Below are 25,510 nucleotides of genomic sequence, written 5' to 3'. Positions count from 1 at the left end.
AGGGGACTTAATCCCCCAATTTTCAATGTGCCAGGGGGTGCATTTGCTCACTTGGTATGTTAGGCCTTGCCTCTCCCTGCACCACTGTGCAAATGCGCCCCTGGCACGTTGTAAGTTGGGGAATTAAGTCTTTACAGATATAATTACACATTTGCTTTTAAGACCCGGGTGACGTCAGCACTACAAAACGGACACCCAAATCACTTGATTTCTCACATAGTTCACAATGGGACCACGCCCATAGCTCCGGAATCATGGTTCAGAGCCTCGCGCATTACTGGCAAACGTCAGGCCAGCCCACTCCGCTTACGCTACCAGGAACAAACAAAAACGCAACATTGCCCAGATTTCATTGTAGTGATTTCTTAGTTCCAGGTGTAGTTGTAAAAATGGTACACACACACTCCCTCATGGCTGGTATACACCCACACCACACCCATCCAGCACATGCATCACTACACACGTGACCCTACCAATACAAAAGACCGGTCAGACGTGCTCTACACCATTTTAGAGTTGCTCCCATCCCAAGAGCTGTGATGGCCCGTCCTACTGGTTTAAACGCCTCATGTAGGCCTGAACCACTGAACAGGGGGGCCCACTACCACGTGCGTGGAGTCTTTGGTCACTGAGTTAGTGGTATCGGAAGTACTGAGTGGGTGAAGGACCTGTGATGATGATGATGGGAGCACAAGTATGTCGTTAGCCAAAGAGATATCAAGACTCAGCACTATATGTGGGACTTGTTAGTGGCAGATCGGGACTACATGATGTAGAAGCTGCCCTGTCCACAAAAAGATGAGCAGTGAGGCCTGGGTGCGCATCGGAGGGAGTCAATGGGGTGCTTCAGACTGGATACAAAAAAGCGACGCAACGATTTAGACGAACGCAGTCCTATATAGTGTCTCAAATTACATGTATATATTTTTTTTCCAATAGCAGGAACGTTTTTATAATCGGTCAAACATCCGGAATATAAACTATAGAAATAGTCATTTTAAATGTGAGAGGGAACGTGTGTGAAAGGCTGATGTTATTCAACTCCACATTTAGATAGTAACAATTACCAATCTTAACATCTTTCTTTTAATATCTTTTAGATGTAGAGCTTCAGGGTGCATTATGTCCCGGCACATGGTGAAAAACACACTGTTGACAGAAAGGTGAGCTGCGAATATTCTTTGCAGTCAATCTCTCACTTCCTCTCTCCTTAGATTAAAAAAAAATACGCACAATGTTAACTTCCTTTTTCTCTTACAGATTGTGTTTCACAAATTGACTTCCCCCCAGCACCTCTAAAACTCAATGTTTAAGGATCCTACGATGATGCGTGGCCATCATAACAACTTCTGAGAAAGCTGCTTCGACACGTAGTGCACCCTCTTTGAATCGGACCAATGGCAAAAGGTGAGCAAAAAAACTTGTTTCCGAAACAACGACAAGTCATCAGTAAAATGAGAAAGTGGGTAGTGTGCAGCAGCTTCACTGTGTAGGAATGTACAATTACCTTCGGCCAGTTAAAATAGATAAGTTACAACAGTTTGAAGGGTAGGTGTATGAGCCCCTTGCACCACTTTTGTGTCACTTTTAACATGGGAAAAGTGGTGCAAGGACCATCTAAATCTACCTCTGACTTCCCAAGAAAAACACTCACCTCCAGACTCTGCGAGTCAATGGGATGCAACAGTCTAGATACCCAATATTGAGAACTCACCGCTATGCAGTGGGAATGCATGGGATATAGTACTTTGGAAAAAAAACACCACACAGACCTCTCCTTACAGTGGAACTTTTAATATAGTATACTGAGTGTACAAAAAAGAAACCAAAAATGTAAGTGTACTAACTCTATATACTATCTTTCAGATCACTAATCTGGAGGGTGCACTATGAAGCAGCATGTCCTTTGACACACAACGGAGGCAAAAGGTGAGCTACGAGTATTTTCTCCAGTAGTATCTGCTCCATCTATAACTTTTTCTCTCCCACTTTTTAATGTTGTTTTCTCTGTCTCACTCTTTCTCACTCTCTCTCACATCGTTTCTCTTTCTCTTTTAAAGTCATGGACTCTGCTGTCCACTTTGCCGTGTACAACCTTAGCTGAGTACAAGTTGTGAATTCTTTTGGCCACAGTGTTTACAGAAGATAAGCAGAGCGGCCTAGATATACAATAGCTCCAAATAAATACATTAGAAATAAAAGAGATTATTTACAAGCCCCTTGCGCCATTTTTGAATCACTTTCAACATGAGAAAAGTAACACAAAAGTGGCGCAAGACTCTTCTAAATAAGCCCTAAAGAATATTGTCCTGCATAGTGACTTGATCTCTCACCTAATTCTGTCTCATCTCTGAATCATTTTAAAGACCTGTTGATCTGTAATGTAAATCTGACGCAGTGGGCACTTCCATACAGACACCACTTGACTATGGGCCTATAAGACAAGTGAAATGTATCAGGCAAACTGCACACGTAAAAATAAGTAAATATCGTCTAGTGTTACCTTGACTTGTAATGTTTGACCTCATTTAGTCACATCAATCTAATTTTACACACTAATTTTCTTTTTTGTTTTGCAGATTACCTCTATTGGAGTCCATATCACATTTTATTATATTATTTTGTTAAATGTATGTTTCTAGTTATTTATTATATTGTTATGTTTAAGTTACGTTTCCAGTTATTTATTTTTGTTTTAATAAAAGTTAATAAAAAAAATATATACAACTTTTCTTTTTGGGGGGTAGCGGTCCCCAATACAAACCATATTTATAATTTGAAGTATAATTCTGAGGCTAACTCTTTACCAGATCTTTACCAGAGTCTGTAGCTACGACTAATGGTTCTTATGGAAAAGTTTTAAAACTCCAGTACAGTAACTTTTTCCATTAGCAACATAGTGTGGTGGACTTCTAACATCTGACATGATTTTGTTACTAAACATTTTACATAACAATAATGTTACCTTAATCTTAGCTTTATTCAAAGAATTTCAGTTTTGTTTTGCATAAAGAAAGATTTTATTAGCATACATAAAAGCAACTCCCTGCTGCACACAGCTTTCAGACATGCACAGTGTGGGGTGGGCTGCAGGACCTAGCCATGTACCTCATAGGAACTAGTGTTTTTTTTTTTATTTAAGGGGTGTCCCGGTACCCACTCGGAGCACCCCAGATCATTATTATGGCTCCCTTCTCCTGCAGGAGTTGGAATTGTATTTTAATGTAATTAATTTCATATTTCACCACACTACTACACCACTAATACTTTATGGGTTCCGAAGTAGTGTGCTACTATTTGAAAAAGCACTTCAACACCGCATCAAGGATAGCAACCACTATAATATATGCAAAATGCTTTACCCCCGTCTACCCCTCAACTATCCTTCTCAATTCAAATAACTGACTAACAAATCCACAACTCAAATTACTTTTATATTTGACAACACTAATTCACCACTAAACCTTTAAAGGTTCTGTAGTAGCCTGCTACTTGCCGCAAAGCGTTTCAACAACCCATCAGGGGTAGCAGACGCTATGTAAATGCAAACCTTTTTCCCTCTTCTATCCATACACTATCCTTCTTGAACCTAATAACTAACATATCCACCACACAAATTACTTTCATATTTCACTATACTAATTCACCACTAATCCATTATGGGTTCTGGAGTAGCGTGCTACTTACAGAAAAAGCGTTTTGGCGCTTCGTCAGGGGTAGTAAGTGCTATATAAATGCTTTTATATTACAATTAAATGATTGGATTTTAAACCTAGGTACCCGCTTCCCTAGGTGAGTATCATCGTCTGAGGAAAAGTACTAGTGGGAGTGGTCTAGTGATGTGTAAAATTACCTCCTTTATCTAAAAACAGCTGTTTAATATAATATAGGTGTAGTATATAGGGGTAAGGTTAAAAGGTGAGGTGGTGATGCTGTTCAGACGTGTAACATGTTTCGGCCTTTACTGCCCATGGGGGTTCAGGCCTTCGTCAGGACTGAATACCAAGATCAACAGATCACTTATCACTTTGCCGACTCATAAGTCTTTACTTATGTGTCTTCATTCTGGTAACTTTATCGGAATTTGCATTGACTTTCATTGAGCCTGTGTTTTATTGAAGAAAAAATGTTCAAGATTGATGACCAATTGGTGCATCATTTTACATTTCTGTCTATTTTGTCAAGTCAGGCTACCCAATGTGAAGTGAATACATTCTATTCTAGCCTCGGGCTGCATAGTACCTCAAGTGTTTGTATGTAACCTATATATTAGGATCATACAGTGTTCTGCGCGGTAGTTGCAATCAAATAGTTAGGGGGAACCATCTTTATAAACAATCTTGTTAGAAAGGGTGGGGAATATTCTTGAAAACAATCCTACTTGGACTGGTGAATTGGAGTGGGAGGAGAGGGAAAAAACAAGCGAAAGAGACATGAATTCCTTAAATTTGTATACAAATTCAACATTGTGGGGATACAAATATCCACTTGTCATAAAGGAGTGTTATAGGCAAACAGAAGTGTATACATGTGGCGATATGGGCAAAGCATGTTATTTAAGAAAGTAATTCTGTTTTTATCACCTTATTGTTTTCTTCAATCCACCTCATAGGCAACGGATGAGGCGAAGGCGTTGTGACAGTCTAAAAGATGAGCAAAACAATAGGTACTTATGGTAAAGAATAGTTTATGAGTTATAGGGTGCGAGGCTATGCTGTTCACAGGGATGAGTGAGTGCTGCATTCTGTATGGAAAAAGAGTTACTACTGTGGTTTTTAAGACACCTGTAAAGTAAGTCATTGGGCTCCTTACAGGTTTTGACTTTTTTTAATGTGGGGTGCCCTAGTACCTACCTGGGGCTCCCTGTAGCTATTCCCACTTTAGGGACTGAAGGGCGAGTCACCGGATCCCTGCAGCCATGCAGGCTCCCCTGCTTGCACCCATCAAGGGAGTAGCGGGAGGCTTCGTTGCTCTCACCCTAAGGGAGCAGTTTTACTTTGCTCCTCCAAGGTGGCAGCGATTAAAAGCATTTACCTGCCTCAGAACCTCAGGGAGGGGGACGCATGCCCCCTCGCCTTTTTAATGCGTTTGGCCTCTGGGAATGGAATTGCTGGGACCTGAGGAGGGGAGCTGTGCCGACCCCCTCCTCTTTTAAACAAAAAAGTCCCTAGGTAAAATGTATACAAGGGAAATATAGTTAGGCAGAGCGGGAAGAGTACACAAACATATTTACACATTAAGTCGTTTGGCCTTGGGGTGGATTACTGAATTGAGGTCAATTTGAACATTTAGAGTCCATGGAGAGAAAGACATCCAAGACAATAGAGGCAAACACAAAGAAAGAAAAACAGCCAACTGAGCAACGGAGTCTGAACTGAGCAAGAGTGCCTATTTGAATCAAGTTTAGTTTGCTCATGGGTTCCAGTATTTGTTGAGGAGATGGTGTTTCAGGTCTCTTTTGAAGCCCGTCTAGGAGGGGTTGCATCATGGATCCCTCAGGAAGGAGTTCCAAATACTGAAAGCAAGCCTGGAACAAGAAGAAGAAGTGTGGTGGAGCTTCTCAGAGTCCTGGTTCTTCCTGGTTTTGTGAGTTTGTTGTCTAAATAGTCAGGGGAATGTAAGTGAAGTGCTTTGTGGGTGACACAGGCAGTCTTGTAGAAGCATCTCCCTTTGATGTGTTCATATCATTTAATGTCTGTTATGAGCTGGGCTGCCATGTCTAGTACTGATCTGAGGGGGACAATGTGGGTTTTTGGGGTCCCTGTGAGGATAGCAGTCCAGTAGTCAAGTTTAGTGGGGACCAGAGATTGAACAACTCATTTGAAATCATCTGGTGAAATGAATGGTTCATTTTTTTTAGGTGCTTTAATGTGTCAAGTGCTCCTTTGGCTGAGTTTTTTATGAGATCCTTCATTGACACATTTTTGCCCAGGGTGAACCCTAGGGATTTAACTGAGATAGAGTGTGGCGAAAGATTTAGGGCCTTCAGGTTGCTGATCAAGTCGTGGATTGAAAGTTGGTGACATTTGGGGGAGAACAGCATAACTTCTAGTATGATGAGGTTTAATTTGAGATGGTTGGAGTTAGACCAAGATTGTATCTTACTCAGTGTGTCATTGAGATGTAGGATGTCACTAGGTGATTTGATTTTGTAGTAGAGTTTTGAGTATTCTCCATAGAGATGGTATTTGATCCCTGATTGTTTCAGCATGGTAGTAGGGGGTTCCATGAAGAGGGTGAAAAGTGAGGGGGGAATGAGCCCTGGGGAAACCAAGCATGACCAGCGTGGGTTTTGAGAGGCAAGACTTAATTTTGAATTGTTGTGATCGGTGTTGTAGGTAAGATGTAAACCATTTTAATACTGAGCCATTGATACAGGAGTGAATCATCAGTGCCTCCAGTAAGGATTGGTGATTGACTGTATCAAAAGCCACTGATAGGTCAAGTAGGATAAGTAGACAAGCATCTCCATCCTCTAAGGATCTATGGATGTCATCTGCAATATTGAGCATGGCGGTGTCTGTTCTGCAGCCTTTCCTGAAACCAGATTGGTAGGAGTCAAGTAGGTTGGATTCACCTATGTGCCTGTTGAATTGTTTTAAGATGCATTTTTCCATAGTTTTGGCTAGGAACAGGAGGTTAGAGATAGGTCTAAGGTTGTTGAGATCATTAGGGTCTGCACTGGGATTTTTGAGAATAGGTGTGGTTTAACCTAATTAGAGGGAATGTGGTATACAACCATAGGCGAGAGAAGTATTGATTATTTTTGATGTGCTTTAGGTTATGTACTAGTTTTGCAGGTATTGGATCTTTGCTGTTTGAAGTAGGCTTTCATTATTCAATATTATTGAAGACTTCTAGTTCAGTCATGGGTTTGAAGTCCGACCAATTGGCATTGTTTTTCAATTGGGTGCTAAAAAAGAATGTTGTATGTTCCATTTAGGGATAATTTAATTTTGATAAGTTCGAGTAGCCGACTGCCGTGGAGGGAGGTGGGTCAGTGAGGGTAGTTATCAAGGGAGGTAGGGCTGTGACTTGAAAGAAGTATTTCTCAATTTTAGCAATTTTGTTTGTTGTTTATAGGCTATTATTTGTCATTTGACAATGTTAAAGAGCTCTGTGTGCCTATTCTATGCATGATCGAGTTGGATGCGGAAGAACGAGTCCTTTTCTCTGTAAATGTGTTTCTGGTATGCTAATCTAGCTGTTCTGAGTAAAGTTAGATGCAATGGCGAGGGTTTTTGTCTCCATGTCATTTCTGCTAGTCTGAGCTGTCTTCTCTTGTTGTTGAGATAAGAGTAAAACCATGATTTTGATTGGATTGATATTATTTGTTTTAATTTGAGTGGCGCACGTTGGTTGAGAACTTCCCTTATTGCTGTTTTAAAGTGAACAATGAGATCATTTCCATTTTAAGTGTGAGGGTGACATTGAAGTTGTTCACAAATCTTAGATTCAAGATCCGTAGAAGGGACTAGTTTTAGGTTTTTTGTCCACTGCTTAAGTCTGAGTGAGGTTTGGCGATGGTATTGATGTTGAACAGTATGAGATGGTGGTCAAATCAGTCAATGGGTATGATGGCACCGAGAGGGACCAGTTAATTTCTAGTGATAATCGTATCTAGAGTAGCGCCTTTTATATGGGTTTGTTCTTTGCAGAGTTGTTTTAGGTCATTGATCACAAGAAGGTGGAGTCTTCTGCGTTGTTCCAATGAATGTTAAAATCACCCCAAAATACAACCTTCAAGTCGGTAAGGGAGTACTGAGTAAGTAGGTCAGATAACTCTTCAGGGAAGAGTGGGCGATCACCAGGTGGGTGGTAGATGGTGTGAAGTTTGATAGGTATGGAGCCTTTACCTTTAAGTTCAATGCCGAGGTATTCAAAAGTCGAGTATTCTGCATTCTTTAAAATAGAAGGTTGACTTTTACCTTTGTGCATTACGGCTAGACCTCCACCTGCTCTTTCAAGCCAGTCATGTCTAATGATGGTGTAAGCAGGAGGAGTAAGTAGGTCAAGTATGGCAGTTGAGTGGTCATTGAGCCAAGATTCTGTGAGGAAAAGCAATATCAATTCTCTCACTGAGAATGGTTTCAGCAATATCTGTAGCCTGTTGTGCTGCCGATCTACAGTTGACAGGCATTCAAGATAGAGGGCAAGGATTATCCTTAGCAGATTTTAGAGTATGAATTGTGCTGTATTGAGCAGGAGGTCTCGGCAAGTTAGAAATTACCGGGGTTCTTTTTTTGCCCACTTTTACTGGGATTGTAGCAGGAGGGTTATAGACCATGGGCTTGGTCTTGGGGAGGTAAGGTTTGCTTCCAGTGCGGATAGAGGGCAGTGTTAGCGGATGGGCCTGTGGGCCAACTGGCATAGGGGAATGGTGGAACAGGGGAAGAATTGTAAGGTAGTCGGAGAACCTGTATGAAGGTGCAATTTCCGACTTTTGTAAGTGTGATAGCGTACAAGGATGGCCTAGTTAGAGGGATGCTGTCTAAAATGCGCTAAGTCGGTAGCAAAAGAGTTGAGTTTACACTCCATTCATTTCAGAATCTGAGAGAGAAGGTTAGAGGTGCATCCCACATTGAGGGTGGGGAAAAATACAGTGAGATCTACATATGAGGGAGTGGAAATAATAGCACTATGAGTGTGGTCTGTATCGTTAGGACCAGGACTGAAGACAGTCTGGGTGGGATGCCTAGGGTCTGCCTTGGGAAGGGGGGGTGTCAGTTTACTATTTCGTCAATGATGGTCAAAGAATGGGGCCCTCTTCACTAGGTTTGCAGTAGGCATCATCAGGATTTGTGACAAAGAGCTTGCCTGTAAGGGTGGGATCAGGTGGGGTCTTTCTGGTAGACAATTGTCTGCAGTGAGTGTTGGAGGGGGTGTCAAGTTTGTTGGTTGTATCCTGGGAGACCAAGAGTTGGAAAGAGTGAGAGTGGGAGAAAACGTGGCCAATCCTGAGTAAAGGGGAGCAGAGAGCGCTAAGCTATGGGGGTGATCAGTGTCAAAGGGCCTGGGATTGTCCATAGTCTGTGTTAGTAGAGTAGGGTTATCATTAGATGGAAGAGCATCTGCTGTTAGATCAGTGGATGAAGGACGAGGGGAGGGGTCCATGCCCATAGGCTAGGCGTGGGTATCATCTGTGTTTGCTTTGTTGTGGGTGTGACAAGGTTGATGAAAATGTACAGGGGTGACACGGAGCTAGATGGTGAATCCTTAGGAGGAAGAAGGAGGGGCTGTTCTGGGTAGATAATTTATTATACAGGAGAGACAGGCGTTTGTTGTGATTAGCCCTGTTGTGTGAGTGAAGTGAACAATGAACGGAAGATGTTGAGGTGAGGGTCAGTGCTTGTATGAGTATATTCCTTGTCCTGCAAATTGATATATCAATTTCTTCTCTAAAAAAAGGGGAAGGGGATGTTGTCGGTTTTATTTCATAGGTTATTATTTATATTTTGGTTGTTTTAGTGACTTGAATGAGGAGAAGGAAGTTATTTTTCCATTTAGTGTTTGGAATAGAAGATAAAGTCAGTTTTCTTAGTGCCATTTGTCATGCTGTGGGAGGTATTCATTATTATTGTTTACGGTTGCTGTTTCAGTAGTTTGTATTTGAGGTTCTTCTTCGCGGTCTTTGAGATATTTTTCGGATACGTGATGCTCCACGAGTTTTGGCCATATCTCGTGAGGGCAGTGTTGAGGTGCTTATGGGGGTACATTGCTGAAGACATATTAGTATCTAGATAGAATTGAATTGTAAGAATTTGCCTTGGATGGGGGTAGAATGGGATGTTAGAATAGAGGAGTGAAGAGAAGCACCTCACTCCCAAGGAGTTCACGGGCAGGGTCAGCCCCAGACAAACACTGGGGTTCTTGGTGGCATTGCAAATGTCCTCACTGGGTGTCAAAATGCACCAGGAAGATGGCGGGCAAAAAGGGTCTTCTTTAGAGGTGAAACACATATAGATATATTTAGAACCTGATTGAAGAGCTTGATTATTGTATAGACTCAACTAAAAAGGGGGAAAAATAAATTAAGCCTCAAAATAAATTGACATTTGGTTTCATATAAACATGAGAGGAGAGATAAATGAATCAAGTGCTGCAACAACAGAATATTAAAGTAACTGATGATATTATGGATTTGGAAACTTATTTGCATGCAAATGAGGGATACATAGAGGATAGAATCAGCAAGTAACTGGAAAAGTATAGTGATGGTGCGCTTTCATTGCATGAACACTCTAGTTTATTAGTGAAAAGCCACTTTCTCATAATTTATTTAATACAGACTAATCCCTAAGACGTCCAATAATGCTGTTCAATAAATGTATTAATACATTAAATAGCTATAGACAATCAAAATGTTGCGTTTTGATTGGTTTCTAACTGGACAATATCTACCCAGGAGATTCATAGAGACTACCTGATATATTCCTCATTACAGGATCAGAGCATAAATGTGTATACTGTAGAAATCCATGGGAGGCGAGGTTGTTTGCTGAAGTAGCTTTATTCAGTTCAGAGGTACAGGAACAAACAGCTGGTCATGTCGTGGTCTAAGCCAGAGTGACTAAACAGTAGAATGCACTCTGCGAGCACAACAGGATTCTATGAATCCATGGTGATAGAACATAGGGGATAGACATAGGTAAGGAGGCTGTGTAAAACAAGGGGAAACACTCAGAATACTACATCACCTCCTTTTCTTAAAAGAACAAAGTTACAATAAAATAAACAAGGTTACAATAAAATGAAATGAAACAAAAAAACAAATTAAAACAGAAAATTACTCTCTAAACCTCAATGGTTTATTAACCACACGGGAACTCTTCCTGACACCGAAATCAGTGACAGGAGCTTTTGAGGGAAATGAACTAGTGGAATTGTTAGGAACATCAGAGGTTGAGGAGGCTTCAGAGACAACAGACGAGTTACCAACCACTTTGGCAATTCTGTTGAGATTCCACCAGTAACCACCCTCAACTTGTACAGCATTTCCTACAATCTTAACAACTTTCACAGGAGGTCCAAACTTGCTTTCCCCTTTGCTGACATGGACAGATTTTCTAATCCTCACACGGTCTCCAACCTCCAAAACACTCTCCTTTGCACCCCTTCTAGTATCAAAATTTTCCTTTTGCTTGGACTGGGCATGTAAAACATTACTCTTTACAATGGACATGAGATTTGAAACATCAGAACAAGACTTCATCCACTTGGACATCCACCCTGGACAGAACGAAGAGTTAGGTTTACGACCCCTCATCAACTCAAACGGAGAGATCTTAGTAGAGGAGTGAGGTGTGGTCCTATAAAACCAAATCATGCTCTTCAAAGCTTTGCTGACCTCAACATTGTTGCTTCTGGCCCACTTCACACAGTCGCCAATAACTCGGTTCATCCTCTCGACAAGGCCATTCCCTTGAGGATGATAGAGTGAACTCTTGATGTGTTTAACACCCGAATTGGATAAAAAATCATCAAATTCACAACTCACAAATTGTTTCCCATTGTCGGAAACTAGCACTTCAGGAAGACCTTCCCTCGTCCAAACCTCACACAAGAATTCAATCACACTTTTAGAATCAGCATCTTTAGTTAACTTATATTCTGGCCACTTGGAAGCGTAATCAACTAAGACTAAAATGAACCTGGAGGTCCCACTCAACACAGCATAAGGTCCCATAATTTCGACGCCTAGTTTAGCCCAGGGACGATCAGGGCACTCAACCGGCATAAGAGGAGGAACTCAAGTCTTAAGACTCTTGTCAGAAGACCTGCAAATACAACAGTCCGCTACAAACAGATCAATATCAGAGTCCATCGCGGGCCACCAGAACACTTCACGAATCCTGCGTTTAGTAAGTGAACAACCCAGATGACCCTCATGAGCCTTCTTAATGATGTCATTTCTAAACGCAAAAGGAGGAATGATCTTATCATTGCGAAGCAAAATGCTATCTTCAATGGAGATCTCATGTCCAACCTTAGAATAGGGCTGAAGGGAGAAAGACAAGACCTTCTCACGCGGCCAACCCAACTTAACAAAATGGCAAACATCCTGCAGGACACTATCTTGCTCAAAGGCCTTTCTCCACTCTGCTTCAGAACAAACTTGTAATTCAGGAATGTCCACACATGCAACAAAACAATCATCACAGTCTTCTTCAATGAGACTAGAAAAGGAAATGTCAACATCATCGTCGCACACAGGAGGAGCAAACCGTGACAAAAAATCTGCTCTCACATTTTTCCCTCCAGCAATATACTCAACATCAAAATGAAACTGCAAAAGTCTAGTCACCATCCTCAAAATCCTAGGTGTGCAACATTTAGTAATACCACCACCCAAGATGCTAACCAAGGGTTTGTGATCAGTTTGGAGCAAGAAACGTCTCCCCCAAATGAATGGTCTAAACTTCTCAATGGCCCATGTGCATGCTAAAAGCTCCTTTTCTATCACTGAATATTGAACCTCAGTAGACCTTAAAACTCTGGATGCAAAACTAATAGTTCTTTCAACACCACCCTCACGTTGTGTCAAAACAGCGCCGAGACCAACACGACTTGCATCAACAGTCAAACAGCACGGTAGAGTAGGATCAAACGGCTTAAGAACAGAATTAGACGTCAGAGACTGTTTCACTACTTCAAAAGCTTTAACACATTCCTCACACCAAACAAACTTCACACCCTTTTTCAACAGGTTACTAATTGGACGTACGATGGTAGCATAATGAGGAATAAAGCTGGAGTAGTATTCACAAATACCTAGAAGAGATTTAACTCCAGTCTTATCTGTCGGGATAGGAGCATTAGAAATGGCATCCAAAAGCCCAGGTCTAGGCTTAATACCATCCTGCGTCAAAATGTGGCCTAGATACTCAACCTCAGTACACAAAAACTTACACTTCTCCAATTTCAGGACTATACCATAATCTTGAAACAAATTCAGAACATTGTCAAGAACAGAGTCATGAGAAGGAACATCCTTCCCAAAAATCAAAACATCGTCTTGGAAGACCGTGACCCCCTTTACTTTTTCCAAAATATTACTCCTGACTCTCTGAAAAACCGACGCAGCCGAAGCTAGCCCAAAAGGCATACGTCGATACTGAAAAGTGCCTAAGGGAGAGATAAAAGCAGTCATGTGACGGGAATCAGGATGTAACTCAACCTGATGGTAGGCGCTGGCTAAATCTAATTTAGTGAAAATGTTGCCCCTTTGGTAGCTGCAAAAAGGTCATTAATGAGAGGAAGGGGATGAGAATCGACCCAAATAGCTTTGTTTACCGAGCGAAGGTCAACACAGACCCTAAGTTTCCCATCCCTCTTGCGAGCTACAACTAAAGGCGAAAGCCAAAGGGAAGACTCAGCAGGTTCTATCACACCATTCTCACACAACATCTCAAGTTCCCTCTTCAAGTCATCTCTGACACTGAAGGGGACACTGCGAAGTTTATGCTTAACCGGTGTCGACCCCTCTTTAACAATAATCTTGTGCTTAAACTCTCTTATTTTACCCAATTTGGAACTAAAGACAGAGGGAAATTTGAATTTAAGTATTTGTAAGTAATCGGAACAAGTAGCAATAAATACTTGTTCTTTCGCACCAGGTCTAAGCGTCATACCAAAAAGACCTTGATGGAACCAACCCAAAATGTTGAGACCTTTGATTGAAACATAAATTTTACCGCTAATTTTCCTCCCCTGGAAACATAAAATGTCCTCAAAATACCCAAGGAGATTGATTTTCCTTCCTTCATAGGACACAGGAGTACGGTCTGGAGGTAGTAGAGGTTGTTCATCGTTCCATGTATTGTCAAAAAGTTCCTTGTCTATCATAGTGATCTTTGCACCTGAGTCAACTAAAAGTTTCAAAATTTTACTCCCAATAGCAATATCAATGATAGGATCAACACAAGAGTCAGGATCTCCTTCAATAATAGACTCTTCCGGACCATCAGTGACAACACCAATAGTTGTTTCTGATTCAGAGGAGGAATCAGAATCGACAACACCAACCACCGGTTTATTGGAATTATTCTCGTTTTTCAACTTCAAACACACTTTTGCAAAGTGTCCAATCTTCTTGCAGTAGTTGCAGACTACACTAGAAGCAGGACAAGGGGATCCTTTTTTGTGTTGTGGATTACCACACCTTATACACATTTGAGAATGGGTTAAAACTTCTGACTTATTTAAAACGTTCCCTTTAGTAGAGTTAAACATAGATTTCTTTCTGTTAAATTTAGAAGAAGAGTTTAGACTTAAAGCGTTTATAGGTTCAATTACCTTATCCTCCAATTCTTTAAGAGAAACCATGGATGTTTCTACGCTTTTAGCTAATTTTATAGTGTCATCTAGAGAAGGATTACTCATGGCTAACAATTTTTGTCTAATGTTTTTGTCCTTACAATGACAAACAAATTGATCCCTAATAAGTTGTTCATTGAAATTCTCAAATTCACATTCAGATGCTAATCTCCGCAAAACAGAAATGTAAGAATCAATGTCTTCAGAATCAGCTTGTTTTCTCTTGAAGAAGGTATGTCTGCGAACCATTAAATTAGGTTGTTTATCAAAACGAATCTTAAGTCTTTGTAATGTATCATTGTAATCATCAGACACAACACCTTCAATAATAGGTAAGTCAGGGAGATGCTTGAAAACAGACCTGCCCTCAAAGCCCAAAGAATGTAAAAGAAGGCATTTCTTCCTTTCGGGATGAAACCTAGAGGCACCAATCGCTCCCAAGTAATTTTCAAAAGCATCATGCCAAATTTCCCACCTAATTGGAGGTTCACCAGAGGTTTCCAAGAAAGGTGGAGGTGGATTGACAGACTGCAATGTGGACATATTACCCAGCTGTAAGCAAATTGGAAAACTTAAGAAAGAAAATAGCAAAGAGAAAAAAATAAGCAAACACATCTCAAACTTAGTGTAATAAAATGATTGTGCACATTAGCTGCGAAGAGATTGACACAGTGTGCTGTGATGCAGAGACAAAGCGTGAGCTGTGCACATCAGCGGAGGATGAAGTGTGTGCGTGGAAAACAAGTAGAAATCACACAACGCAAGTTGTGCGCATCAACGATGAGCACGCGAAATTCGTCAGGCTGTGCGCATCAGGCAACGGGAACGTCACAAGGAGGTCCTCAAGCTGTGCGCATCAGCGATGAACACGTAGAATACGTCGCTGGGCAACAAGGACGTCACAAAGTCACAAAGTACAGCATCCAATGCCCAATCAGTATACCATCCAATCACCAATCAGAATCCTCAGACTTCCAACAGCAAACACGATCCTCAGTTGTCCAATCAGGAAGGAGATGACGCACACAGAGCAGCGTGCAGAGAAGACGCGCATGGAGTAACGTGAAGAAGGACTGCGCACTCCTCAAGAAACAGGAACGTTGGGAGAGAGGGATTCGGACATAGAAGGTGAGTCTCGAGCAGGCACAAAGAGAAACGTTGTTTGAAAAATGCAGGCAACCGTTGATGCAGAATGGAAGAGCCCCAAATATTACAAATGAAACACACGAGGAAAAACAAACTCCGAAAAGCCGAAGGGCTCCACTTTCACGCAGAAAGGCAAAAGGTCAAACACACAGAGACGGACACGAAATTCTCACAGTTTGAGTGAAGCCTCGGTGTTGACGGAGCCAGCGGAGAAAACACTCGTTGTTCCTTCTTGTTGAGGATGGCAGGGGAAGGCGCTAGTGGTCGAATATAGTCATATAACACCCAAGTACTCGCCACAGTTGAGGGTTTAGGTGAAGGCTCTTGACAGGAACAGAGCTCTGTTGCGTCTCTCTCTTGAAGGAAGACAACCTTGCAGGTCCCGGGGTTTTATGAGTGCCAAGCACGCATCGTCGCCAGTAAAATTATGTAGAAATCCAAGGGAGGCGAGGTTGTTTGCTGAAGTAGCTTTATTCAGTTCAGAGGTACAGGAACAAACAGCTGGTCATGTCGTGGTCTAAGCCAGAGTGACTAAACAGTAGAATGCACTCTGCGAGCACAACAGGATTCTATGAATCCATGGTGATAGAACATAGGGGATAGACATAGGTAAGGAGGCTATGTAAAACAAGGGGAAACACTCAGAATACTACATATACCTTTAAAGTTCTAGTGAAGAGCTAGGTTGTTAACACAGCCCACAGAATATGCGGCATTCTGAAGGCTGGATATAAATGTTCCTGAACTAAATGAGTTCACAAATAATTCCCTTCCATGTATATTATATTTCTAAAGTGCACCCAGCTTGTGAATCTTGTCTAGTGCTTGTAAGGTTTCACTGCACCTATTTGCCTCATTGTTCTGTCTGAACTACAATATGTATGTTAAAAATATGTTTTAATTAGTTATCTTTGAATGTGGTTGTTTCTAAGCTACAGAGTATCAAAGATATATTTTAAAATGTAATTATCATTTCCTTATATTTATAAGTGTATATTCATGTACTGATATGCAGTAGCTAACAAAAAAAAGCAAGAGGCATGAAAATTGTTTTATGTCTGTACCGGGCATCTCATTATCCATAGAAACACACATCCATATGTTTTGAATTTGAGATTTGTAGACAAAGAGCTTTCTCTACCCCTAAACAATCTTCTCATATGCATGTAAATGAAAAAATAAAAACATTTCTGTTTACCAAATGTAAATAATTTAAAAATGGGGAGGAATCAAGTGACAGAGGGTGGATTGTCTGAGGAAACATTTGTAGAGAGAGGATGTTAGATGTAGGTAATGATGTCTCTCAATAACTATGTTTAGTCTTGAATATATACTATGCTACAAATAAAAACATAATACCCTCAATTTGAAACAACTAGTTTCATATCTGCCTTAACCCCTTATTGCTCATTTACTTTATCCTCCTCCACAGGTAAGGATTTACTTTTAGCAGTTCCAGATGTGGCTCATTTGTATCATGAATATACAAGGTAACGATTCATTAGAACTCTGTAATGAAGCTGCAATTGAGTACCAGGGAATTTGCTGCTATTATAAGTACACATTTTACTCAGCGTGGCAGTCATTTTTATTTATACAAACAAGGAAAATGTTGGAGAATTTAAAGATAATGTGCCCTCACATTAGCTTCTGGAAGGCTAACAATAGTTTCCATCAGAAAATCATTAGCTAAATTGCTTTCTCTTAAAGATTTTCACAGCAAAGGATGGGTATTTTTCACAGGGTAACATCATCTTTGAAATCACCATTATCCCTAAAACTGGTATGACATCACCAATAAGAAATTTATATTGCAATTGATATCTTTTATCAAACATAGTCAATGCTGCTTTTTCTGAACCTCAAAACCTGACACTTACTTCATTGATTACCAACAGCACCAACATGGAGAAGCCTTATCACTAAAAATAATGACACAGGTATGGTTATTGTAACCTTCTGCCTAAATATTTCCATGGAAAACACAATCTAACAAATACATTTGGGAATATAACCCCACATTTAAGGAAAACATTTTCCTTTTAGAGCTTTGTAGACAGTATCCACATGGCATTCCAGACGAATACTGATAATGTTACTGTGTTGATTACTCCCCTTCGCATAATATTTATCTTGTAATATTATTTGAGGGGGGGAGTAATGTAAACAGTAACTTTATTTGTAATCTTCTTGAATGCCATGTGGACACTGTCTGCAAAGCTCTAATGTGAAATTTGTAATTAAAAGGTTTGCCAAAAAAAATAAATATGCAAGGACGAGTATCAGAAGTCATTAGCATTTCATTATTATTATTATAAATTGCTATTTTGAATGTGCCTCAACCTATGATGAATACTATATTGCATACTGAGATTACTGACTATGCGAAATATGAACAAGTCAGTCAATCAATCCACTTTATTCGATTAATTAAAATCATAAAAGTACAATACACAATATACAAAAAAGACACATTCCTATAAAAACATGTGAGCAATATATATATGAAACAACAGCATGTGTGTATTTCAGCAGAGCCAGATATCTCGAGGTTAAACAATTCCATAAAATATTAACAATAAGGTTTATACATTGTTTAACATAGGGTGTCTTTTTTTCCTGAGACGTACAGCAGCAACAAGGAAGCAAGCAATATCAAAAATATCCCAGGAATTACTCAGCATTTTCAAATAAAGTAACACAGGTCTAACCTGTAAAAAGCCCTTTCCATTCAATATAGGGACTAAAAACTTCCTACGAATATAATTATAAAAATCACAGAACATCATAAAACGTAAAGTGTCCTGTGAAGAATAATTTTCAAATTGACACAGGCCTGCATCCTCAGGTTTACACCACCCAGGTAGATCACCCAACGAGAAGTGAATCAAATTAAAATGGAAACTGGTCAGGAGCCAGCGATGGAGAGGCTTGGTCACAATTTTCAGGTAGGGTTCAATTAACAAGGTTGTTTTTGTCAAGAAGTGTGCCCTAACTAGAGGTTTCTGTAGCTCCTGTTCGTCCCGTTCCATCATCAATGTATTCATAAAATTCATTTTGACCCACTTCACGTCTTCCTTACTGATCTTTTCTGGGGCTTCAAATAACTCTGGCCACCCTATTTTAGATAACATAAGCTGAACATAAGACAGCCACTCGATGTTACTACCTTTATCCAGTTTAACACAATTCTGCAGGATCTGATCATTCAAGGTCAATTCTGGATTAAGCCAGGTTTTAAGCCAACAGAGTAACGGGCTGTGCTCAAGATATCAGAAACTAAACCCAACCCCAATTCCTGATGAATAGCGAAGGTTGGGGTTGATTGAGGTACAGACAGGAGGCTACATATAAATCTATTTTCAGCTATCTGCACACCTGCCTGCTGTTTAGACGAGCCATAGGATGCAATAGCCAGACACTTCAATCTATATATCTTGAGAATGGCCTCTACAGGCCCAGCTCCCAAACGCTGAGCAAACCCCAATAAAACTGTTGTAGATCGAATAGCTGCATTAAAAAAAAAAATTGTTGGGTGGCCCAAGAACATCTTTCATCGAATAGTACCCCTAGGAATGTAAAAAAAAGACACCATGGACACTTCCACCCCATTAGAGTAAAAAGATTTAGCGTTTCTAATTCTGTGACCCATTGTTATAATATGTGACTGCCCGATGTTCACTACCAGGTCCAAAGACTGCATTTAGGCCCCAAAGGCATCCAAAAGCCGCTGGAGGCCTACCGCAGTATGAGCTAAAAGGACAGCGTCATCCGCGTATAGTAGGGCCGGGATTGGACAATCTCCTACACGCGAAATATCCGGGCTCGCCTGAACTAGAGACTTGTCCAGGGCATTAATATAAAGTGTAAAAATCAGAGGTGCCAATATACACCCCTGACGAACGCCCCTTCCTGATTTAAAAGACCTTGTGCATTTGCCGTTCCGGGAAATCCTAACTGATGCAAAAAGGTCCCGATGAAGAACAGCCAGAAAATAAACTAAACACGGGTGAATACCCATTTCCAACAAGATACTCCACAGCTTCGACTTGTTAACCAGGTCGAACGCTGAGGATAAATCCATAAAAGCCATCTGCAGGGAACCTTCTTTAGCCATAGTGTATTTGCTTATTAATAGGTATAAGTTAAGACACTGGTCCATAGTACTTCTGCCTTGTCTAAAACCGTACTGTAAATTAGATCAAATCTTATTATCAGTGGCCCAAACTGTAACTTTAGCTAAGATCACTTTACCCAGTATTTTAACTGCCAAATCAATCAGGGATATTGGTCTATAGCACCGCGGGTCCCCTCTCTGGCCCTTTTTAAAAACTGAAATAATAATCGACTGAGACCAGGATGCGGGAAACCGTTGTGTTCCAGAGGCATTAAAAACAGTAACTAATATTTTCACCCAGAATTTAGGATCACATTTATAGAGATCTCCAGGGACACAGTCAGGGCCAGGTGCTTTATTATTAGAGGTCTCCTTTATTGCTATCTCAATATCCTGCTAGTTAAAGAGAAGTGGTGCTATGTCCTGCTGAGGTAATGACCTGGAGGTGGAGTCCAGTACCTCATTGGAGCCATAGATTGCCTCAAAATGGGACAGCCACTGAGCCTCTGTGATATTACTTTCCTGTGTATCATTCTCCAGACTGGAGAAAAAAGGGGTGTTAACAATAGCCCAAAATCTTGAACTATCCTTTAAAACCTCAACAGATTAAAGAGCATTCCAAGCCTCTGCCTTAATCTCTGATTTCCGCATACAAACTGCTATCTTATACTGCTTCCGTAATCTCGATATCAATACCCTATCTCGAGGTAAGCTTTTCAAAGCTAAAACTAGGGAACGGTGGGCTCGTGAGCAATTTTCTTCAAACCTCCTTTCTCCATGAGTAATTCTGGATTTGGTATTAATGGTCAGATCCGCTGCTATCTGTCCACAAATGCCATCAAAGGCTCTGAGAACCACACCCTTAGGGTTTGAAGAATCAACGCATATTGCGATATTCTCTTTAGATTTCGGAACAAAAGTCCGTAAAAAAGGAATCGGGTGTCACTTTGGACCACTCAAGCCTCCTCCCCTGGTCACGAGTTACCATACAGTTAGCTCCCAAATTCTTTCCTCCTATTCCCAAAAGACCACAATCTTTATCCAGTTCTAATATAACAGGGTTGTGGTCACTAAAAGGAGACAGCCTAGCATTATAAAATACTACCTTATCTAGCACCAAGGGAGACAGGAACATGTAATCAATAATAGTATCTATAGCCTTAGATTTAAACGTAGAGCACCGATCAACTTGATTTAAAAATCCAGGTTTGAAAAGATCAGCTTCAGCCAAAAGGGCCTCTAATACCTCCCCCTGAGGTGAATGCTCAAAATGAGGAATCACTGAATGACTATGCCCTAGATGATCATCAATAAAACAATGCAAATCACACAAATGTATATTAAAATCACCCATGAGTAATATATAATAGGAAGTGGATTGCTTCGACCTATATTCTTCTAAAAAAAATTCAAACAACACAAGTGTTGAATCATAAAATTCCATTCCCTAGAATTATAGAAATTTACAAGTAATAATTTGGGGTAATTGGAAGTGCTTACTTCTACTATCAGACAATTAAAAGAGTCTGCTTCTATCCTTTTTGAGGACACCATTAACTTAAGGGAAAGAAGAAGCACTAGACCGCCTTTTGCTCTACCTGCCGGAGCAGGGCGAGCAGGTAGGAAATAAGACCTAAACCCATCCAACCAAAAGTTATCCCCCCATCCCAGGTTTCCTGGAGAGCAATTATATTGTATGATTTCATGAAGTTCAACTAGATCTAAGACCCGCAAACCTCAATATTCCAACTGATAATTCTACAAATGAGGGGGATTTCTGCACCTGTATCACCTATGACATGGCCGTTAGAGCATGGTTCAAGTATACAATCCTCCATCCCCGCCAGTCAATCCTTCACATCCATCTGGGTAAATGGGAGAAATCTATTTGAGAGGGGTAAGCCTCCCTCATCAGGTCTAGGCGACTGGGCTACCAATTTTAAACAGGTTACTCCTTCCCCGCTTACTTTACTGGAGCAAAATATAAGGCTTTTACTGCGAGAAGGGCACATCAAAGACTGATGAAAACTAGTGGAATTAGCCACACTTACACTACCAAGAGCTCGTAATGTACTTACTGGGTGATAAAAATAACCTAATGGCAAGGCCCTAATGCCCCCGTGTAGCTCAGTGGCATGCCAAAACAGCCTGTCAACTATATCCTGTTTATTAAAATTGACTACAATACAGTCGCCAAGTACATGTGTGGGGCCATTTCCCACCCAGGCCACCCGTCTAGCTATTATAATGTGAGCAGAGATCTCAGATTGACCAGTGCAGCAATGGTCACACCAGTTTTTTGTCTTACTCAGCAGGGCCGCTGTTGATTCATTGTCAGGGGCACTAAGCGGAGGAACCCCTACGAGGACCGCAACCAAAGGAGTAGCTTCTGGGAGAAGAATATTTCTATAACCATTAGGGCTTATATTTCTCTCTTGAGGGGCACAATTCTCATTAATTGCCAAAGTCGAGCCATTAGATGGCAAATTGGCTAGACTTGTGTCGACTTGGAATGGTTTCCCTCCCCCTGGGCCCAGAGCTTGATTGACTTCAGGTCTACCAACAGAATTAGACTTTAACCCCACCCTGGAAGTTATAATGGTAGATTACCTAGATGTTTCCCTCGGGAATTGGACCTGATCTCTAATGGTGGAATAAGTAGCAAGCCAAAGTTTGGCATAACTTGCGGGGTATACTTTGTATCCCTCAGGAAGGAGTCCAACTGCTCACATTTTTTCTTCAGATCCACAACACAAGAGTTCAATGTATCAATTACATCTTTAGCGATACCAATCAATATGGATTCAAACTGCGCACTAAAAATGTCCTCTACCAAATTCCGCAATGTCATTTGAATGTTCTCATCCACCAAAGGCGCCAACTTGGGTGTACTATTTTAGAGTCTTTATGCTGCTTTCTGGCTTTTCTGCTAGTACATTTTTCCCCGAAGTCCCCACAATTGGACCCCTTGGTATCCTTTCCTCATCCGAGGGGGAAGCTTCAGGTATTACATCCACACCCCCTAACACTGCAGTATCGTGAGTCTGAACTTCACTCCTCGCTCTTGGGCCTCTAATCAACACCACCGGTTCCAATGGTACGGGAATGTGTGACAGAGTATAAGTTGCCACAGTTCCTTCTCCAGGGTTCTGACTTGTATCCAGTCCCAATTCCTTTTCAGCATTGGCTATTTCCTTATTCAAAGCCCCCACAGCCAAGGTCAGATATGAAATTATAGATGGTGACTTTCTAGGGATTTGGGCTTTTAAACCCCCCCTGTTCTTGACTGCCCAAATATTTGCACTTACCCATGGATGAGCGTTGGAGGGGAGGCCCAGCCCAGCCTCTTTCAGGCTCTGACGGGCGTGGATGGGCCCGCCCATGGCAGCGCCCGGGCACGTCCACGGGAGGGCTGATAAGTGCCCCCAGGCGCCGAGATGACATCCCCAGCAAGCGGCAAGCAGTGCATGCTGGGGATGGTAGTTCAGCCATTGCCCTCACGGCGGGAGCTAGGGTGCTAAGGAGTTGTTCTTAAGCCGTTCCCCTCACAGCAGTGTCCAGGCTGGAAATGAATCAAAAGAAGCCGTTCCCCTCACGGCACTGGTATCAGCTGTCAGCGCATCCTTACATACAAACATTTGATTCCAGCTATGATTTATTTCACCCTTTAGCTAACACTGTTTAGGCTGTTAAGCACATGTTGACTGAAAGGTTTGACAACTCATAATGTATGGCCAAGGTATCAAATAATGAAAATAAATGAAGGATGTGAAAATGTAGGTAAAATCTGAACTGCCTTTAAATAAAGTGTGGAACTTAATTCCACAGTTACTGATAGCTAAATTGTTGCCTCAACCTATTTATTACTAAGGTTACAAAGTACATCATGCACATCACCAGAGGCATGCATGTTACACCAAATGGAAAACCTTAGAACTGTTTTCACCAACTCTTTTAGAAGCAAATTAGGCCATGGATATCTGATAATCTACATCACCTTTCCCTCTACTATTCTAAATACCCAGAGCTCTCATCTACTACTCTCTGAGAACATTTAGATTAGCGCTAGGAAACCCACTGGCTATCATTGCACTTTGCAGACAAGATCATTTAATTTCCCTCCGTATTTATAATTGAAAGCTAAAACTTGTACAAAGTCTTATTCATAGAAAGCATCCTTAATGGATATTACGCCCATAATAACATTTTAGAGTCCTTGGTGAACATTCAAATTCTATTGCTTAAGCACTAATCTCTGCCTCTTTTAAGTTCTAAAAGAACATAACACAGCCTTTTTTCACCAAGGTAGCTGACACTTTAACACCTTCCACGCTCATGACGAGCTGAATTTCTGTATTTTGCCTCTGTGCCACTCATTTTTCCAGTATTTCTGTGCCCTTTTTGCCTTCTGTGCCACTCGTTTTTCCCTCGTTTTTGTGCCTCTTTTGCCTTCTGTTCCACTCGTTTTTTGTGCCCTCCTGCCCTCTGTGCCACTCGTTTTTCCCTCGTATTTTGAGCCCTTCTGCCTTCTGTTCCACTCGTTTTTTGTGCCCTTCTGCCCTCTGTACCACTAGTTTTTACCTTGTTTTTGTGCCCCTTTTACCTTCTGCTCCACGCCTTTTTTGTGCCCTCTACACTCAGTTCCACTTGTTTTTATCTGCCCTTCTGCCCTCTGTTCCACTTGTTTTCTTCTCATTTTTTGTGCCCTTCTGCCTACTGTTCCACTCGCTTTTTGTGGACTTCTGCACTCTGTTCCACAAATTTTTCCATCGTTTTGTGCCCCTTTTGCCTTCTGTTCCATTTGTTTTTGTGCCCTTCTGCCCTCTGTTCTACTCGGTTTTTTGTGCCCTTCTTCCCTCTTTGCCACTTGTTTTTCCCTTGTTTTTGCGTCCCTTTTGCCTTCTGTTTCACTCCTTTTTTGTGCCCTCTGCCCTCTGTTCCATTCATTTTTTGTGCCCTTCTGTCCTCTGTGCCACTCGTTTTTCCCTCGCTTTTGTGTGCCGTTATGCCTTCTGTTCCACTCGTTTTTTGTGCCCTTCTGCCCTCTGTTCCACTCGTTTTTTTGTGCCCTTCTGCCCTCGCTTTTCCCTCGTTTCTGTGCCCCTTTTGCGTTCTGTTACCTTCGTTGTCCCTCACCGCTCTATGGTACCCCCCTGCGTTTCAAAGTACAACATGGCAGGCATCGCGCGGTGCCTGTCATGCTGTGCTTTCAAACGCTCAACATGCATTTTTAGCATTGCGCCAGGCGGTGCTTTCAGCACCGCCCGCCGCAATCTTAAAAATGCGGGATGCACCCGCCACTGTGGTGGGTGCTTCCTAATTTGGCGCACGGGACCTCCGCCATTATGGCGGACGGTCCCTTGCCACGACATCCTAATTGGCCCCTATGTTTGGACTATGCACTGTGTATATCTAAGAGTGTAATATTTGGCAGAATAATATGTTTACCATGCATTGTCTTTCATTTGACAGAAGTTTCTACTAAGAGGACATAGGTATTTATGGTGCCTTCTTACAGCTTGGGCTATATAGGGACCCGTAGGAATAATTCATCCATCACTACTTTGATCAATATTTAGGATCCTCACCTATTTTATCACATATTCTATTTCATGGTTTTCCTTTGCGACTCACTTTTCTTAATCTTTCACATGGACCTGTAGACGTGCAGTTGGATGATGCTGAGTTTCACTTTCGATTTTCTCTTTCCTCCATCTTTGTTTTGTTTTTTATTTGGTATCCATTTGGAATTTTCATAGGACACCCTTTTGGAATTTGTTAGATATTTACCATCTTTTGCATGTAAATGTATTGACCCTAGGCTTTACCTTCCTCACAGTGAGAATATTTAAGTTTGTGTTATATCTGTGCAGCCTTGAAAAATGTGTGGGACAATTTCCCCTGTAAGCTACAAAACACATGTCGGCTGTC

The sequence above is a fragment of the Lissotriton helveticus genome, chromosome 4_1 (genome assembly GCF_964261635.1).
Source record: "Lissotriton helveticus chromosome 4_1, aLisHel1.1, whole genome shotgun sequence".
NCBI lineage: Eukaryota > Metazoa > Chordata > Amphibia > Caudata > Salamandridae > Lissotriton > Lissotriton helveticus.
The sequence above is the reverse complement of the archived record's forward strand: the minus strand, read 5'-3'. Positions refer to the sequence as shown.